We start from the raw sequence: 17,161 nt of genomic DNA on the forward strand, positions 1-17,161 counted from the left end.
ATAACATGCACCGTCGTGTACAGTGCCTCACCCCAAAAGTGCTTGGGTAACTTTGCTTTAGAGAGCATACATCTCACTCTCTGGATCAATGTCCTATTCATCCTCTCCGCCAAACCATTCGATTGAGGATTTTTAGGAGGAGTTTTCTCATGAGCAATACCATGCTGCTTGCAGAAGACATCAAATGGTCCACAATACTCACCACCATTGTCAGTACGAATGTGTTTCAGCTTCATACCTGACTGCCTCTCAACTAAGACATGAAACTCCTTGAACTTCTCAAGAATTTGGTCTTTTGTCTTCAGAACATAGACTCAAAGTTTCCTGGAACAATCATTAATAAAGGTAACAAAATAAAGTGCACCACTAAAGGATTTCACCTTCAAAGGGCCACAAACATCTGAATGCACCAATTCAAGCAATTCAATTTTTTTGGAGGGAGGATGTTTCTTGAAGGATACTCTAGTTTGCTTACGAACCATGCAATGAGAACATTTCTCCAATCTGCATTCTTCAATCCTGGAAGCATATCCTTCTTGGCTAAACAATTCAGTCTCTTCTCACTGATATGACTAAGCCTTTGGTGCCACAAAGATGTCTCCATATTCATAGCATTCACACTGTCTCTAGCAACCAAAGTTTTCATCCAATACAACTTTGAAATTTTCTCCCCCTTGGCCACAACAAAGTTACCCTTGGTGAGTTTTCACTTCGCAAAACCAAAATGGTTATCATAACCATCATCGTCAAGTACCTGCACAGAGATCAAATTAAAGCGGACATCTGGAACATGTTTCACTCCTCTAAGTAGCAACTGCATTCCCATGTTGGTTTGCAAACAAACATCACCAACACCAATCACCTTGGACACACCATCATTACCCATCTTCAAGACTCTAAAATCACCTGGACTGTAAGATGTGAAGAACTCTTTCCTACCTATAACATGCAGTGTAGCACTACTATTAATTATCCACATGCTCTCATAAGATACAAGACTAAGCAAATCAGGGTTATGGAGAATAACAAGATCATTACTGGTAGCAGTAGTCACACAGTCATCATCATGACCCTTCTCTTTTTGCTTGCTCTTCTTGTCTTTACACTCTTTCTTCCATAGAAAACAATTCCTCTGGATATACCATGTTCTGTGATAATAATGACACTCAACATTCTTGTCTCAAGACCTGGTCTTGCTTCTGCTCTTGTCTCTATCACCCTTCATATGCGCCTCCATTGTTCAAGCAAATAGGAAAAACAACCCCTTAACCAAGGGCTTTGATACCACTCTAATAGGGGGAAATAGGCCAATACAATAACAAACTCTATAACAGAGTAATAAGCAACGGAAATAAATTACCCCAAACTTGCAAGAACCTGTGAGCAGCACCAATGAAATATAGAGCGTAAAATAGAAATTAAAGAAAAACAAAGACATAATTTGTTTAACGTGGAAAATCCCTCAATGCAAGGGTAAAAACCACGGGTCATACAGACCAAAGAAATAACTCCACTATAATCAATGAAGATACAAGAGAACCTCCAACAAGTGCACTAAAATGTGCTACAATCAAATCAAAACAAACCCCCAATTAGTACAGTAGAGACAAGAAGATAAAACCCCAAATTATAGAACAGATAATGAGAAATGCTTATCTTTCTCTACAGATATTTGTTTCCCGCTCCAACCAGCCAATTTGAAGGATCACACGCGTAGAACCCATTGTCCATAAATTAGTCCGATCCAACGGTGAACGAATCGATGGTTGTAATCTAAAAAACGCTCTCGAGCGGGTATGCGAAAATCACAATGATTTTTCCTCTCCTTCTTTCTCTCTCAATGATTTGTAACTATTTTCCCCACTCAAATGAGTTTCTATCATCGTATCTCTCTTTAATCTGACCCCTCTCCACTTAAATAAGTGTGACAAAATGGGTCTTCTCATTTGGAAATTTACTGCACATAGGAAGGGAGTCCGAAAAACCTAACATAACTGGATGGCAAAGTATGAAAATCCATTCTTCCACCACCATGTTGCTGATTAGATTTCTCTTTTAATATGATTAGATTTCTAATTTTTTTTTCTGTTCTTTTTTCTTTGGGACAAGAAAAGAATCCATTGAGAGAAATAAGGTATGTACAAATAAGGATGAAAAATTCTTCCTAAAATTATAGACTCCCAATATACTTATTTTCTACCAGAGTGATTGAATGAAGATGCACTTTTGTTATACATGTCAAATCAGATTCTTTAATGTATTGAAAGCTTTGCTCTATTGTTTTACCAACACATTTGATTGAAAATATAAATTTCTATTTTATGTTTACCTTTTGCTTTTCTTTTTCTTATTTCACTAACATGTAGGACTATACATCAATTTCTCCTTTGTTAAAGTTTAACTTTCTAAAACCAATTTGAGATTCTTACTAAGAAACTTCAGGAACTTCAACTAGTTATCAAAAAATGGTATCCATCCTTTGAAACTGATGGCAGGTTCATATTGGATGTAAGGGATCTTTATATTTGGGGTCGAGATGAGGGGATGGCCGATTGGGTCTTGGTCCTTGTGAGGCCCCAGATCATGCAGGTGGACTTAGTATCCCTTCCAAAGTAAAAGAGTTACCTTACCATATTGTTGCTATATCCTGTGGCGGATTTTCTCAATGGCATTGACAGAGGATGGACAATTATGGATCTGGGAAGGTAATTGTCACATGCTTTATATTAATTTTTTTCCCTATATTTTCTGTAGCAGACAAGCAAAATTCTCATAGCTTATGCTTAAGTGAATAAGTGATTTTAGTTTTAGAAAATTGATGATGCTGCTGGCATTTTCTCAGCCAATTCTAACTATGAACTTGGGAGAGGTTATAAGATTGGTGGTTGGAAACCAAGACCAATACCTAGCCTTGAGAATATTAAAATAATTTAAATAGAAAGTGGTGGATATCACTCCCTTCCATTAATCGCTATGTTGATGTGACATTATTAGTATTGTTTCATTTCTATTCTCACGGATTATTTCATTATAACTACTTTATTCTTGATTTACATTAGATGATGCCAAAGTGCTCTCATGGGGCCATGGTGGATAAGGTTAGTTGGGCCATGGATCTATCCAAAATCAGAAGATACCAATAGTAGTTGAGGCTTTATCTCATGAGCATATTATATATATTTCTTGTGGGGGCTTTTCATCAGCAGTCGTGCAAGAAATACATTTCATCTCACTCAGCATGTTCTACTAGCCACAGAACTTTTCACTTTTAGTATATAACTAAATTTTATCCTTCACCATGCATCCTTAAATTATGAGTAGTGTCATTGAACATAGATTTATTTGCATTTTATTTGCATTTTTGACCGTTTTCGGTAATCATCTAGATTTTGCTCATTTTTATAGCTAGACACTGTTGTGATGAACGTAAGGCATAGGAAAGGTGCTACCCCATTATTTTTGCAGCTTAACAATTTCCCTTGCTCTATAAAAGTTTCATATAATTTTCCAATTTAAATAGCTTATATGTGTTGTCAGTATTCAAGAATAAGAAAGGTTGATTCTTTTGATGCGCAAGGCATTTTCAAGTAGTATGGATCAAGAATGGGGACAATATCTTATTCCTAAAACTTATCTTTCGCAAATATTTTCTTTCGACGAAAATGGATACTATCATTGTTGTGCTTCAATTCAAGTGTTGATAAGGTGAAGACCTTGATCTTGCCATTGCAACTTTCTTCTTATTTTTTAAACATGATATGGAGTTAAAAATGGGAGTGCAAACAGGCATCAGCCTTAAGGCAATATGTTAAATGCTAGTTCTTGTAGATGAGCAATGAGGGCCACCTAACTTTAATATGATTTGAAAGTTTTGTGGCATATATTATGACCAAGTTGATATGGGTCTCTAGTTTTGGCCATTTGTATGACCTTGGATGATAATTGATCATATGCGTACACATAAGCTCTTAAAATCTTGTTGCTTATTGCAATAAGATTTTTTTTATTAGTGATCCATTACTCTTATGTGAATTTCTGGTTCTAATTGGTTTATACAGATAGATTTTTTTATTGTACATCCTATAAAACTAGTATCTGGTGACAGATTTGTTTGTATAGAACAAGATATATGTTTAGCTTATGTAATTAAAACTTAATATGTTTTCCGTTATATATTTTATCATTTGTAAGTATTGTTTCATTTCAGGAGCATGGTGGTAATCTCAATTAAGCAGTCAGTGCACATTTTAGTGAAGGAGACAGAAATCTAACAACCGAGTATACTTTCTTTTCCATTAATTAGTAAGCAAGCGATCATTGGAAATTTTCCACGCATACTATGGGAATTTTCCATAATATTGTGGGTCATTTTTGTTTAAGAAGATGAATTCAGAATCAAATATTGTTAATAGAAATGCATTAAAAATTTTGTTTAAGCTTTTAATGTGTTTTTTAAAATGATAAGGAGGGAACTAAAGAGAATATGCTATATTTTTTTTAAAAAAAAATGACATTCTACATCACTTATGGAATTAAACAAGGTAAAAAGTGACTATCCAACATTAATTATAGGAAAAATTGATGTAGAAAGGCACTTTCTACATCGATTTTTACCAAAATTGATGTTATAAGTACTATCAAATTCCCGTCACTACGGATTGATTGTCTCTACCTAACTACATGGTAGTGGTTTAGGGAGCGCAATTGCTAGAGCACGGGAGAATGAAGAGTAATGATTTCAGCAAGAGCAGCCAGACGGACTACTATAGTGAGTCCAGTGACTACTAGAGTAGAGTGGAGTCAAAAGGTATGGTATAGCAGCCTTTCCGAGCGAGCCTCTGGGATCTCCTGTGTCACAACCCACTCTTGGGACATGACCAACGCACAGACTATGACTTCCTTAGTCTGGCCAACCTATCCTATACAACATAACCTGTAAAAGCACACCATATATATATATATAGACAAATCCTTATGCTGGTATCTCATCTCATCCATTTAATAACAAAGTGGATTATAATTACTAATCACCAAGTGTCTCAAAACATCATAAGTTTATCATCATCATAGCTACAAGAGAGAATCATTTACATCCCAAAATAAAAGAATTCTCTCTAAATCTCTTACTACCCTGACCCCTATAGCTGCATTATACTGGAGTTACAACCAAAATATCCATCAGACACAATAGGGACCTACCAAAAAGATAATCAAGTTCCTGGGTGTGTCAGCAAATCCCAGGAAAATCGGTACTCCACTACTGGCTATCTGAGAAAAGAAGTAACATAAAGGGGTAAGTCACAAGGACTTAGTGAGAGCATAATATACTAAGCAGACATGAAAGAGAGCACCATTTAACATGAATCCTTCCATTTCAAAAGATATTAAAATGACATCTCAATAAATAATGAATGAAAGATACACTTGCTTTTAAAAATCCATGTACGCAAAGAATATACATTTCAGAATTTCTCATAACTTGGTACCCAAAATAATTACTTAAAAATCAAGCATTTATTCTACTATGTGCACATAGACCACATTATCTCTTCGTTGTGGTGAATGGTAATTATATAACTACGACATTTAGCTCGTAGGCTGCATTATCTCTTCGTTGCAGTGAACCGAACATATAAATATACTATGAGAATTCAACTCATAGGCTACATTATCTCTTCGTTGTAGCAAACTGAAATATCATTATACTATGAGAATTCAACTCATAGGCTACATTATCTCTTCGTTGTAGCAAACAGAAATATCATTATACTATGAGAATTCAACTCATAGGCTACATTATCTCTTCGTTGTAGCAAAAGGAAATATCATTATACTATGAGAATTTAACTCATAGGCTACATTATCTCTTCGTTGTAGCAAACAGCATATATCATTATACTATGAGAAATTATCTCATAGGCTACATTATCTCTTCGTTGTAGCAAACGGCATATATCATTATACTATGAGAATTCAACTCATAGGCTACATTATCTCTTCGTTGTAGCAAACGACATATATCATTATACTATGAGAAATTATCTCATAGACTACATTATCTCTTCGTTGTAGCAAACGGCATATCATTCATGATCTCAACATAAATAAAATTAAACAAATAGTTCAACATTCATCCTTTTATATATATTATCAAGATCTCACAATAAATTTCAAAGCTTACCAAAAATATATATGTTCGAAAGTATACTTGCTTCTTCAGAAATGATCTTTAAGAAAATCGCTAAGTATATTTAGCTACTCACCTAAATAACACAATTACTGACTTCTACCGCTGTTAGGAAGGTCAACCGCTATATTTTCCACAAAACCTAAGCATTCAAATAATAGAACAAGGGTTTAGACAAAATCCCCAGTTTTAGCAAACCTTGGGTTTTGAGAAAATCACAATAATTTCTAATACTTAGTTTCTAACTCTTTTTCTCACAGCCCATGACTAATCAGTGCTATAACATACTCATCTAACATAATGGGTCATAAACATTTACCTTAAAGAGATCAAATAGAAAAACCTAGGAAATGCATAGTGTTTTCCGTTTTCTCCAGTCATCTTCTCGTGCTTGGAAAAACCCAAAGATGTAAAAAGCTTGCAATTTTTGGAACCATGGGAGGAGATGAGTGAAAGGTTGAAGGATTAAGTCTTTGGGGAAGAAGGGATAGGGTTAGAGAGGCGGTGGGCTGCTGCACAAAAAGAAAATGGAAGTTTCAGGAAAGATGGAGAAAGGTCTCGGGATTTAAAAAAAAAAAAAACTACAGGGGAGTGGCTTGTGTTATTTTAACTTTTGTTATTTAATATTATATGATTATTTAAGTAAAACGGTGCGTTACATCCTGTAAACCCCCATGATGTGATAAAGGGAGGATATTAGGGGAAGCAGTGAGTGGAGATTTCCTTGCAGAGAGCCGGATGAGGGGAAACCTTCACATCGTATGATACTTACAACATTGATTTTTCAAGAATCGATGTTTTTTTTTGTTTTTTTTATCTATTTGCTATTATACCACATCGGTTTTAGAGAGAATCGGTGTTGTATAGTGGATTTCAAACATCGATTTTTATAACCAATGTTTAAAATGACATACTTTTAACGACGGTCGTTTTAACATCGGTTCAAAATCGATGTTGAATGTTCAAAAACACCGATATTAAATGTCAAGTTTTAGTATTGTGTGCATCTCAAGAAATCTTGAGAAGAAGTAGGTTGTGAGTTGTCCCTTCATAATACTCCCCCCTCTTCTAGTCTCCCTTTGATCCTCTCACCAATGTTTCTCCCCTTATTCTCTCTCATCTCTCCTTGTTTACGAAAATGTGAGTGACTTGACGAAGATTTGAGAAAAAAGACTACACGATTAAAGGATTTAGTTTATCAAAATTTAGGTTTGTATTAAAAGGAAGAGGCAAACATAATTGGTGGAAAATCTCTTAAAGGTGGATAGAAGAGAGATTAAGAGTGATGTAATTATAGTACAATGTGATAAGAAAAAAAAATTATGGGAGAAAAAACTAAGTTTTGTAAAGGGTGATGTTACTATTTGAGTCGTTAAAAAAATCATTCCTTAAAAAAAAAATACTTAACATACATTTTTTCTCTCTTGTTTTTCTATTATATTATTCATTACCTTTTTTAGTCTATGCTTTTTTCGTTCCATAGACCTCACAAAATTGGGCATGCATTGATCATAATTCATGTAAAATTGACTTGAAATAAAAAAAAATTAATAAATTAAAATATGTTTTTGATTCCTAATAAATATCCAAATTTTATTTTTGTTTTTTGATAATTTTTTTATATTGAGTTTCTAATAAAATAATAATTTTTTTTCTTGACACATTTTTTTAATCCCTAATAAATTAACAAATTTTATATTTACTCCCTAATATTTTTTTTTTCATTTGTTATTAGTCTTTTCAAGTAGACTAATAAACAAATGAATTTTTTTTATAAGTAAACAAATTAAAAATTATTAATTTATTAGGGACTAAAAAATGTGAAGGATCAAAAATAAATTTTTTATTTTATCATAAAGCAAAAACAAAGAAGTTTTTTATTAGGAAATAAATATAAAATTTAAATATTTATCAGAGATAAAAAATAGATTTTAATCTTTGTAATAATATTGTGATATGGGCTGAAGCCTACGTACGAGGCAAGTGAAGACTATAGTATAATTTAAGCGAATGCAATAGCAGAATGAACACTAACTCGACTTACTAGAAACAATTTTAACAATAAAACAAACTAGGATTTACACAATTACATTTATTATTTTATCCTAACTAGGTTATGTATGACTGTTTCTATGTAAAAATTAAGCTTTTTAATTTTTTAAAAACACGATATAAAATATTTTGGCCGAACTTTGAAATGATAAGCTAAACAAAAGCATTACGTACGTGAAGTAAGTCTTCCTACAACGACTTGTTTAAGGAGTCAATATCAAGTGCGTGCTTTGTGTGAAAATGAATCCAAACAAATAATTATTTAGTAATATTGTGAATTAGATTAATTTACGCTAATATATTTTTTTTATCCCAAATAAATATTCGGTTTTACATTTGTTTAATAATAAATTTTTGTTTTGCGATGAATTTCTAATAAAATAATAATTTTATTTTTTGTCCTTAACACTTATTTTTAACCTCTAATAAATTAGTAAATTTTATGTTTTTTTATGATAAATATTTCTCATTTATTATTAATATTTACTAAAAAAGTTATTTAATTTATTAGAAAATAAACACTAAATTTTTAATTTATTAGGGACTAAAATAAATATCAAGGATAAAAATAAAAGTATTATTTTATCAGGGGCCTAAAAATAAAAATTTATTAGAAAATATACATAAAAATTAAATATTTATTAAAAATAAAAAAAATATATTTAAATATAAATACATATTTTTAACGTTGAGTATAGAATATAAATATATTTAAAATATAAATACATACTCACGGCAGGCAAAAGGGTTTGATGACTACAATGAATAATTGAGTATAGAATAATGATTAACGTTGGAAATATCCATCAGGCCTTCACTTGGATATATGATTAATTTCTTATGTAACATGATTAGTTTAGTTAAAAAGTATTTGAGAAAAAGCAAAGGATTTAAATATAATTTTGTTTCCTATATTTTAAATATAAATTTATATTTTTAAAAAATCATAATTTTGATTTCCGAACTTAGAATGTCTATAATTTTGATTTAATCTTTAATTCTGTTCATGCTTTATTTCTTTTATTTTTTATTTTGTAATTAATTAAATAAAATTTTTTATTCAAATTATAATTTTTCTAAAATAAAATAATTAAATGTCTCTAATTTAAAATGAGATAATTAAAATAATATTTTTTTAGATAAAAAATCAAATATCTCAATTTTAAAATAAAGGAACTAAAATTACGGATGAAAGAAAATTGAAGATGATAATTACATTCAAACAAAATTAAACGCAATGGTATAATATGTGAATTATATTTACTATACCTTATGCATGATAAATTATTACTAAATATCTCAATAATATCATGATACTGTTAACCGCTCGTAAGAAAGAAAAAAAACCACTATTAGATAATTTAGTAATCTCTTGGCAATATTGTAGTCACATATCAATAATTATGTACGATCACGTTCATCTACTTACTATTAATCGTTTATGAAGAGAAGTTAACTATATTTACATGCGTAACTAAGACTCTAACCTTAGCAATCTCGTGATATATTCCCTTATGCTTTTAATATCATCAATCAAACGATTTTAAAAAATGTAATTGAAAATAGAAAATATTTTAAAATATATATTTTATCTTCATAATTTAAATACATTCCCAGCATATATCTATATATTAACCGAGCATATATCTATATATTAACCGAACAATTTAACTTAATTTTGTTGAAATTTTTTATTTCAATAATTAACGTGAAGTAATAAAGATAATTATATTAGTTATTTATTATTAGCAAGTTTTATTTTATATGATCAAATTAAGTAAATTTATTAGCCAACTAAATCAGATAATACAGACTTAAATCAATAAATGCCAGTGTTGGTCCATTAGAGGAATAATCAAAACTTTATTAGATTAACTCACTATAAAAAGACTGTGATTTTTAATATATCAAATTGTCACTAAAGGTCCTATTAAGGAATAAACATGTTTCAGTTGAGAAATAAGTTGATAAATAACTATGAAGTGACCAATTAAGCTAATACGTTGCCAGTTATCCATTCCGTAACAAAGTCTAAGAAGAGTACATAGATAAAATATTACATACAAATTTAGATTTTGCTGTGTTTGTTTGATCGATCATTATAAATTCAAAGGTATTCTTAAAATTCTTTTTGATCATCTAACTTAATGTATTCTTCATGATTATTGATATTAAATAAAGATCTTATAAAATTCCAACAAATTTCTTATATACTTCAATCTAAAATCATTTTTAATATCTTCAATTCTAATTTAAATCTACTTTTTTTCTTAAAAAATCTTCAATAATTAAAAATAACAACGTAAAATATTATTTTTAACAATTATGATTGTAATATAATTTTTATATATAGAAATATTTATTTATTATAAAGTTTAGTTATATATAAAAAAACATTTATTTTAGACAATTCATAAAGTAAAATAATAATTATAGTTATACATATAATATATATTTAAAGATATGATGTTTCGATTATTATAAATTTTTTAATAATAAAAAAATGGACACGTAGAATTTCTGGGTGGTTGTTAGTGTATCTTTTTCCTAGAGTATATAAAAGGCACAATACCCTGCTCTATTTTCTGCACCAATATTGTCCAAAACCGTGAGAGCTAATTCAATCAAAATGTCTCCCAAATACATTATAGTGTTGTTGGTAGCATTGGTTTTGGTTGCAACTTCCCTTGCTGGTCAACCAGAAAAGCCTCCACAGCCTCATCCTCCAACCCTTCAAGAACAACAACTCACCCCACATCTTGATAGTACCCACCTACCACCTCATAAACGTATACCACCACGCGAGACAACAACAAAGGAGCAACCAAGCAAAGAAAAGAAAGGCCATCCCCATCCTGGACATGATGCTGGGGTGGAACCAAACACGGATCGAAAGCTACCAAGAGGGCCTCCAAACTGATCAGTGAGTCAAGGGTTTTAGATTGCGTCATATGGTTTAACTTTAAGGACTCAATCTCTACAACCACAACATCAGGACATGTTGTTACAACCATAATCGCAATTTGGAACCTTGGCTAGCTAAAACTATTTTAATATCAACTATCAAGTATTAATAATGGTCAGTGCTACATGAGCGTGTATGATAAAATAAAAAGTAGGGAGTCTGAACCGTTGTAATACCATGTGAGGTTCTCCCTCTATGTGTGCTTTGAATTTTCACTTCTGTATGTCCATATAGTTTGAGTTGTGCACGGTGTGGTGTCTGTTTTTTTATATATATTTGTACAAGCTAGATGCTAAAATGGATGAGTTAACGCTTGCACTTATAAAGAAAAGCTGGTATATGTGCTATTCGCGAGTCCGGTAAAATGAAATTATTATTCATATGATAAATTTAAACTATATGTTATATGCATGTAATAAAATTAGGGGGTGTTTCTTTCTAGATATTATATTATCTTTTCAAAAATCATAGATATGAAAAAAAATTGTATATATATGCTTAAATATATTAATCAAATTTCTCAAATAAAATTCCAGCACACATCAATTCATTTATTTTATAATATCAGATATTTATTGTTAAAACAAGAATGAGAAGTAAATTGGTAACTTTGAAACTTTACTTTTATTAGTAAGAATTACTGATAAATACTAGAGACTATAATTAAGACTCATATATTATATTTTTCAACCAACTACTTAAGTTAGACCCCGTAATTTTGGGATTCTACAAAAAAGAAATGAAATTAAAAGTAATCATAATCTAAATCAAACTACTTTAAACATCTAAATAATATAAATCAGTTTTTAAATCAAACCGGTTCATTTTTTAACATACAGATTTATTCACAGGTAGTTATTTATAAGGGTGGCTGATCATGCTTAGATGCTTTAAATGGGAAAACATGAGATGCAAACAGGGTCCACGATCAATAGCAGGCAAATTCTCTTATTTTCATTTACTTAACTAAATTTATGGCTTCTTTTAAAACTTTTATATACATTTACGCCAATTTTATCTGGTCATTTAAAACATTCATTTACCGCATTTTCTTTAAGAGTAAAGTAGCATAAAAACCTCAATATCACAAAGCGCTAAGAAATTCTTTGATGAGGACATGACCAAGAGCAAGGGCAAGGATCCACTTGAAGGACTTGGAGGACCTATGACAAGGGCTAGAGCAAGGAAAGCCAAGGAAGCTCTTCAACAAGTGTTGTCCATACTATTTGAATACAAGCCCAAGTTTCAAGGAGAAAAGTCCAAGGTCGTGAGTTGTATCATGGCCCAAATGGAGGAGGACTAAATGACACCACTTTATTTCAATTTTAGAGTGTTTAGTTTGTCTAAATAATGGCCCAATCCTTATAAAGTTGGCTGACCAAAAATATGTTTTGGGTTAATCAACTAAAAGGGCTTTAGTTAGGTTTAGTTCAAGTTGTAATAAGGGCCCAATTGGCAACCTAGGCATCAGCCTTTTGGGAGACCAAATGGTGGCTGACTTGTTGGCTGTTGGGGGTGACTTTTGGTTGCCACAATTTCAGTTACACTCAGCCATTAAGTTTTTTTTTAATTCGCTAGGTTAATGGTCATTACTAAAATCTGCTGTAAAACTTCTATATAAGCTGAACCATTTTATCAATAAACACAAGTTGAGTTTTATTCAGAAAATTAGAGTTTATCTCTTTTATCTTAGTGAGAGTGATTCTCCTAAATTCTTGAATGATTCAAGAACACCCTGGCTGTATCAAAGGACTTTCACAACCTTTGTGTGTTGCCCTCGCTGGAAAGAGTGATTCTTTCCTTGTTTTCATCTTCACCCTTGTTCTTTCAAACCACAATTCCAGAAAATCCACCTCTGCCCAGAATTATCTCGTGGCCATAACTCCCGTTTTACTAACTCCCGTTTTACGCACTCAAATTAAGTGATTCTTGAGCCTAAATTGAATTTCAAAATGAGACCTTTCACCTCGTTTTGGAATCATCTCATTTGGAGCCCTGTAGCTTCAGTTATTGCCATTTCTATATTTCTGTCCAGCCACCACTTAACCTACATTTTACCATCCCATTCATCCATTTTATGCCAAGAACCACCTTATTAAGACCCCCGAAATTAACCACCTTATTTTCCATCCTTTCCTTAATCAATTTCTGTATTTTCCATCAAGGTTTAATCCTAGACGATCCTAAGTCAGCCCTTGTGCTATAAGGGTTCATATCATTTGGTAATCAGAGCTCCGGTTCTAGGATCAACACTTCTTTTGCTGGAAATATTGGGTAACATCCTTCTTTATTCTCTTTGCCATTTATATTACCTTCTTATTCATATATTTTTTTTTAGGCTGAACCATTGCAAAAGTTAAGCCTTTTGATCTCTTTGTTATATAAAAAAAAGAAGCATAATTTCGTATAAGCAAAATTAAAAAAAAAAAAATTGGGCTGAATGGTTCATGCTTGAAGAACTTTAAAAAAAATCTCTTTAAGGTAATATATTGGTTGCATGAAGGATTGTTACTTGAATTCCTAAATTCTGAATTTTATTTCCTTCATTTGTGCCTAAAAACATTGTTAGCCTTTTCTTGGTTAACCTTTTCCTTGTCTCTCTAGCCTTACCTTACACATATTGGTGAATTGTTCTTTGTTGTGGCCATAATCTCTTGAATTGCCTAAGAACTCAAGGGGAATTAGAGTGGTAAAAGGCAAGAGTGTTTCATTAGAGAAAAGCCATAATTGTGTGATACACTTGAATGGGTGAGGTATTCAAACAGCAACTATAATTGTCTTGTTACGTTTGATTTATTTGTTTGAGATGTCAGGTACTAATCCTAATGATGGAGTGGGGCTTTCGCAATTCCAAATGCAAGCTTTGATGCAACATTTGGAGAGGCTAATGAAACAACGAGATGATGCGCTCTATGAGAGGTTGGATCAAATGGAGAATAGAGATCATAATGAAGAAGAAAGGAGGAGAAGAGGGAATGATGGTGTTCCTAGACAAAACCGAATTGATGGTATTAAACTCAACATTCCTCCATTTAAAGGAAAGAATGATCCGGAGGCCTACTTGGAGTGGGAGATGAAAATAGAGCATGTTTTCTCATGCAACAACTATGAGGAGGACCAGAAGGTGCAGCTTGCCGCCATGGAGTTTTCCGACTATGCTCTTGTGTGGTGGAACAAGCTACAAAAGGAGAGAGCAAGAAATGAAGAGCCAATGGTTGATACATGGACGGAGATGAAAAAGATCATGAGGAAGCGGTATGTGCCGGCTAGTTACTCAAGGGACTTGAAATTCAAGCTCCAAAAACTAACCCAAGGCAACAAGGGGGTTGAGGAGTATTTCAAGGAAATGGATGTGCTCATGATTCAAGCAAATATTGAAGAAGATGAGGAGGTAACTATGGCTCGATTTCTTAATGGTTTGACTAATAATATCCGTGATATTGTTGAGCTGCAGGAGTTTGTTGAAATGGATGATTTACTTCACAAAGCAATCCAAGTGGAGCAACAATTAAAAAGGAAGGGATTGGCTAAGAGGAGTTTTACCAACTTTGGTTCTTCTAGTTGGAAAGAAAAAGGTAAGAAAGATGGGGCTGCTACTTCTAGTAGTTCCACACCTATCCCATCAAAAACTCGCTCAAAGTACCAAGAGGAACCCTCTAAAAGGAGTAGAGATGTGAAGTGTTTCAAGTGCCAAGGCCTAGGACACTATGCTTATGAGTGCCCTAACAAAAGGTCCATGGTTCTTAGAGATGGAGAATATATAAGTGAATATGATGTTGAAGAGGAAGAGGAGAGTGAGTACGTAGAGGAAGAGGAGACTCCGGAGGGAGATTTGTTGATGATTAAGCGGTTACTTGGTGGTCAATTGAAGCATGAGGAGGAGAGCCAAAGAGAAAACATCTTTCACACTAGATGTTTAATCAATGGCAAGGTGTGCATGGTGATCATTGATGGAGGTAGTTGCACCAATGTGGCTAGTGCTAGATAAGTGTCAAAGCTAAATTTAGCTACTAAACCACATCCTAGGCCATACAAACTTCAATGGCTTAGTAAGGATGGGGAGGTGCAAGTGAGGCAGCAAGTTGAAGTGGACGTTTCCATTGGGAAATACAATGATAAGGTACTTTGTGATGTTGTTCCTATGGAGGCCAGTCACTTACTTTTGGGGAGACCATGGCAATTTGATAAAAGAGCCAATCATGACGGTTACACCAACAAGATCTCTTTCATACACCAAGACAAAAAGATTGTGCTCAAGCCATTGAGTCCACAAGAAGTGTGTGAGGATCAAAAGAAAATGAGAGAAAAACTTCTTCAAGAGAAAAGAGAAAAAGAAAAAGTGAGCAAAACACTTGAGAGTGAGAAAAAGAGGGAAACACTTGATAGGAAAAAGAGTGAACAAAAGAAGAGTGAAACACTTGAAGTGAGGGAGAGCTATTTAGCCACAAAAAGTGAGGTCAAGAGGTTGTTTCGTGCTAAACAGTCACTATATATCTTGTGTTCCAAAAATCAGATTTTGACCACTAACACTTTTGATGATTTTGAAGTGCCTTCTAGTGTTAAAACTCTTTTGCAGGATTTTCAAGACATGTTTCCACCAAATGTGCCAAATGGACTACCACCTTTGAGGGGAATTGAGCATCAAATTGATCTCAATCCAGGAGCTTCTTTGCCTAATAGGCCAGCCTATAGAAGTAATCCACAAGAAACCAAAGAGATTCAAAGACAAGTGGATGAACTCATTAGCAAAGGTTGGGTAAGAGATAGTATGAGTCCTTGTGTTGTCCCAGTGATTTTGGTCCCTAAAAAGGATGGGACATGGCGCATGTGTTCCGATTGTAGAGCCCTTAATAACATCACCATTAAATATAGGCACCCTATACCTAGGCTTGATGATTTGCTTGATGAATTGCATGGTGCATGTTACTTCTCTAAAATCGATTTAAAAAGTGGATGCAATCAAATTAGGATTAGAGAAGGGGATGAATGGAAAACTGCTTTTAAAACAAAATATGGTTTGTATGAATGGTTTGGTTATGCCTTTTGGCCTAACTAACGCTCCTAGCACTTTCATGAGACTAATGAACCATATCTTGAGAGAGTTCATAGGAAAGTTCGTTGTGGTGTACTTTGATGATATTCTTATCTATAGCACTTCACTTGATTTGCATATTGATCATTTAAAATCTGTCTTGACTGTGCTTAGAGAAGAACAATTGTATGCCAATCTTGAAAAATGCATCTTTTGTACTAACCATGTTGTGTTTCTTGGTTTTGTTGTGAGTTCAAAAGGAGTGCAAGTTGATGAGGAGAAGGTTAGGGCTATTCAAGAATGGCCTACACCTAAGTTCGTGACCGAGGTGAGGAGTTTTCATGGCTTAGCAAGTTTTTATAGACGATTTGTGAAGGATTTTAGCACATTGGCAGCACCTCTCAATGAAGTGCTCAAGAAAAATGCTGGTTTCAAATGGGGAGAGAAACAAGAAGAAGCTTTCAATGTTCTTAAGCAAAAGCTAACTAATGCTCCCATACTTGCGTTGCCAAACTTTCAAAAATCTTTTGAAATTGAGTGTGATGCTTCAAATGTTGGGATTGGGGCTGTGTTGATGCAAGAAGGCCATCCAATTGCTTATTTTAGTGAAAAGTTAAGTGGTCCTACCCTTAACTATTCAACTTATGATAATGAGTTGTATGCCTTAGTACGGGCTTTGAAAACATGGCAACACTACCTTTATCCCAAGGAATTTGTCATTCATAGTGACCATGAGTCCCTCAAATATATCAAGGGGCAAGGCAAGCTTAACAAAAGGCATGCGAAGTGGGTGGAATTCCTAGAGCAATTCCCTTATGTTATCAAACATAAAAAGGGAAAAGGTAATATTGTAGCTGATGCTCTTTCTCGGCGTCATGCATTACTTTCTATGCTTGAAACAAAATTGATTGGTCTTGAATGTTTG

General features: G+C 33.0%; 1 long non-coding RNA gene across 2 annotated transcripts; it reads left to right on the forward strand.

Moving 5' to 3' along the window:
* The first annotated feature begins 2,736 nt into the window (after window positions 1–2,736).
* LOC114387379 lies at window positions 2,737–4,436 on the forward strand. Of its 2 annotated transcripts, none has more exons than XR_003661300.1 (2): window positions 2,737–3,442; window positions 4,208–4,436. It is a non-coding gene; the product is annotated as an uncharacterized LOC114387379 (long non-coding RNA). The 2 variants fall into 2 exon arrangements; XR_003661299.1 differs by having other exon boundaries at window positions 2,739–3,271.
* The last annotated feature ends 12,725 nt before the right edge of the window (window positions 4,437–17,161 follow it).

Source organism: Glycine soja, chromosome 15, assembly GCF_004193775.1.
Source record: "Glycine soja cultivar W05 chromosome 15, ASM419377v2, whole genome shotgun sequence".
Classification (NCBI taxonomy): Eukaryota; Viridiplantae; Streptophyta; class Magnoliopsida; order Fabales; family Fabaceae; genus Glycine; species Glycine soja.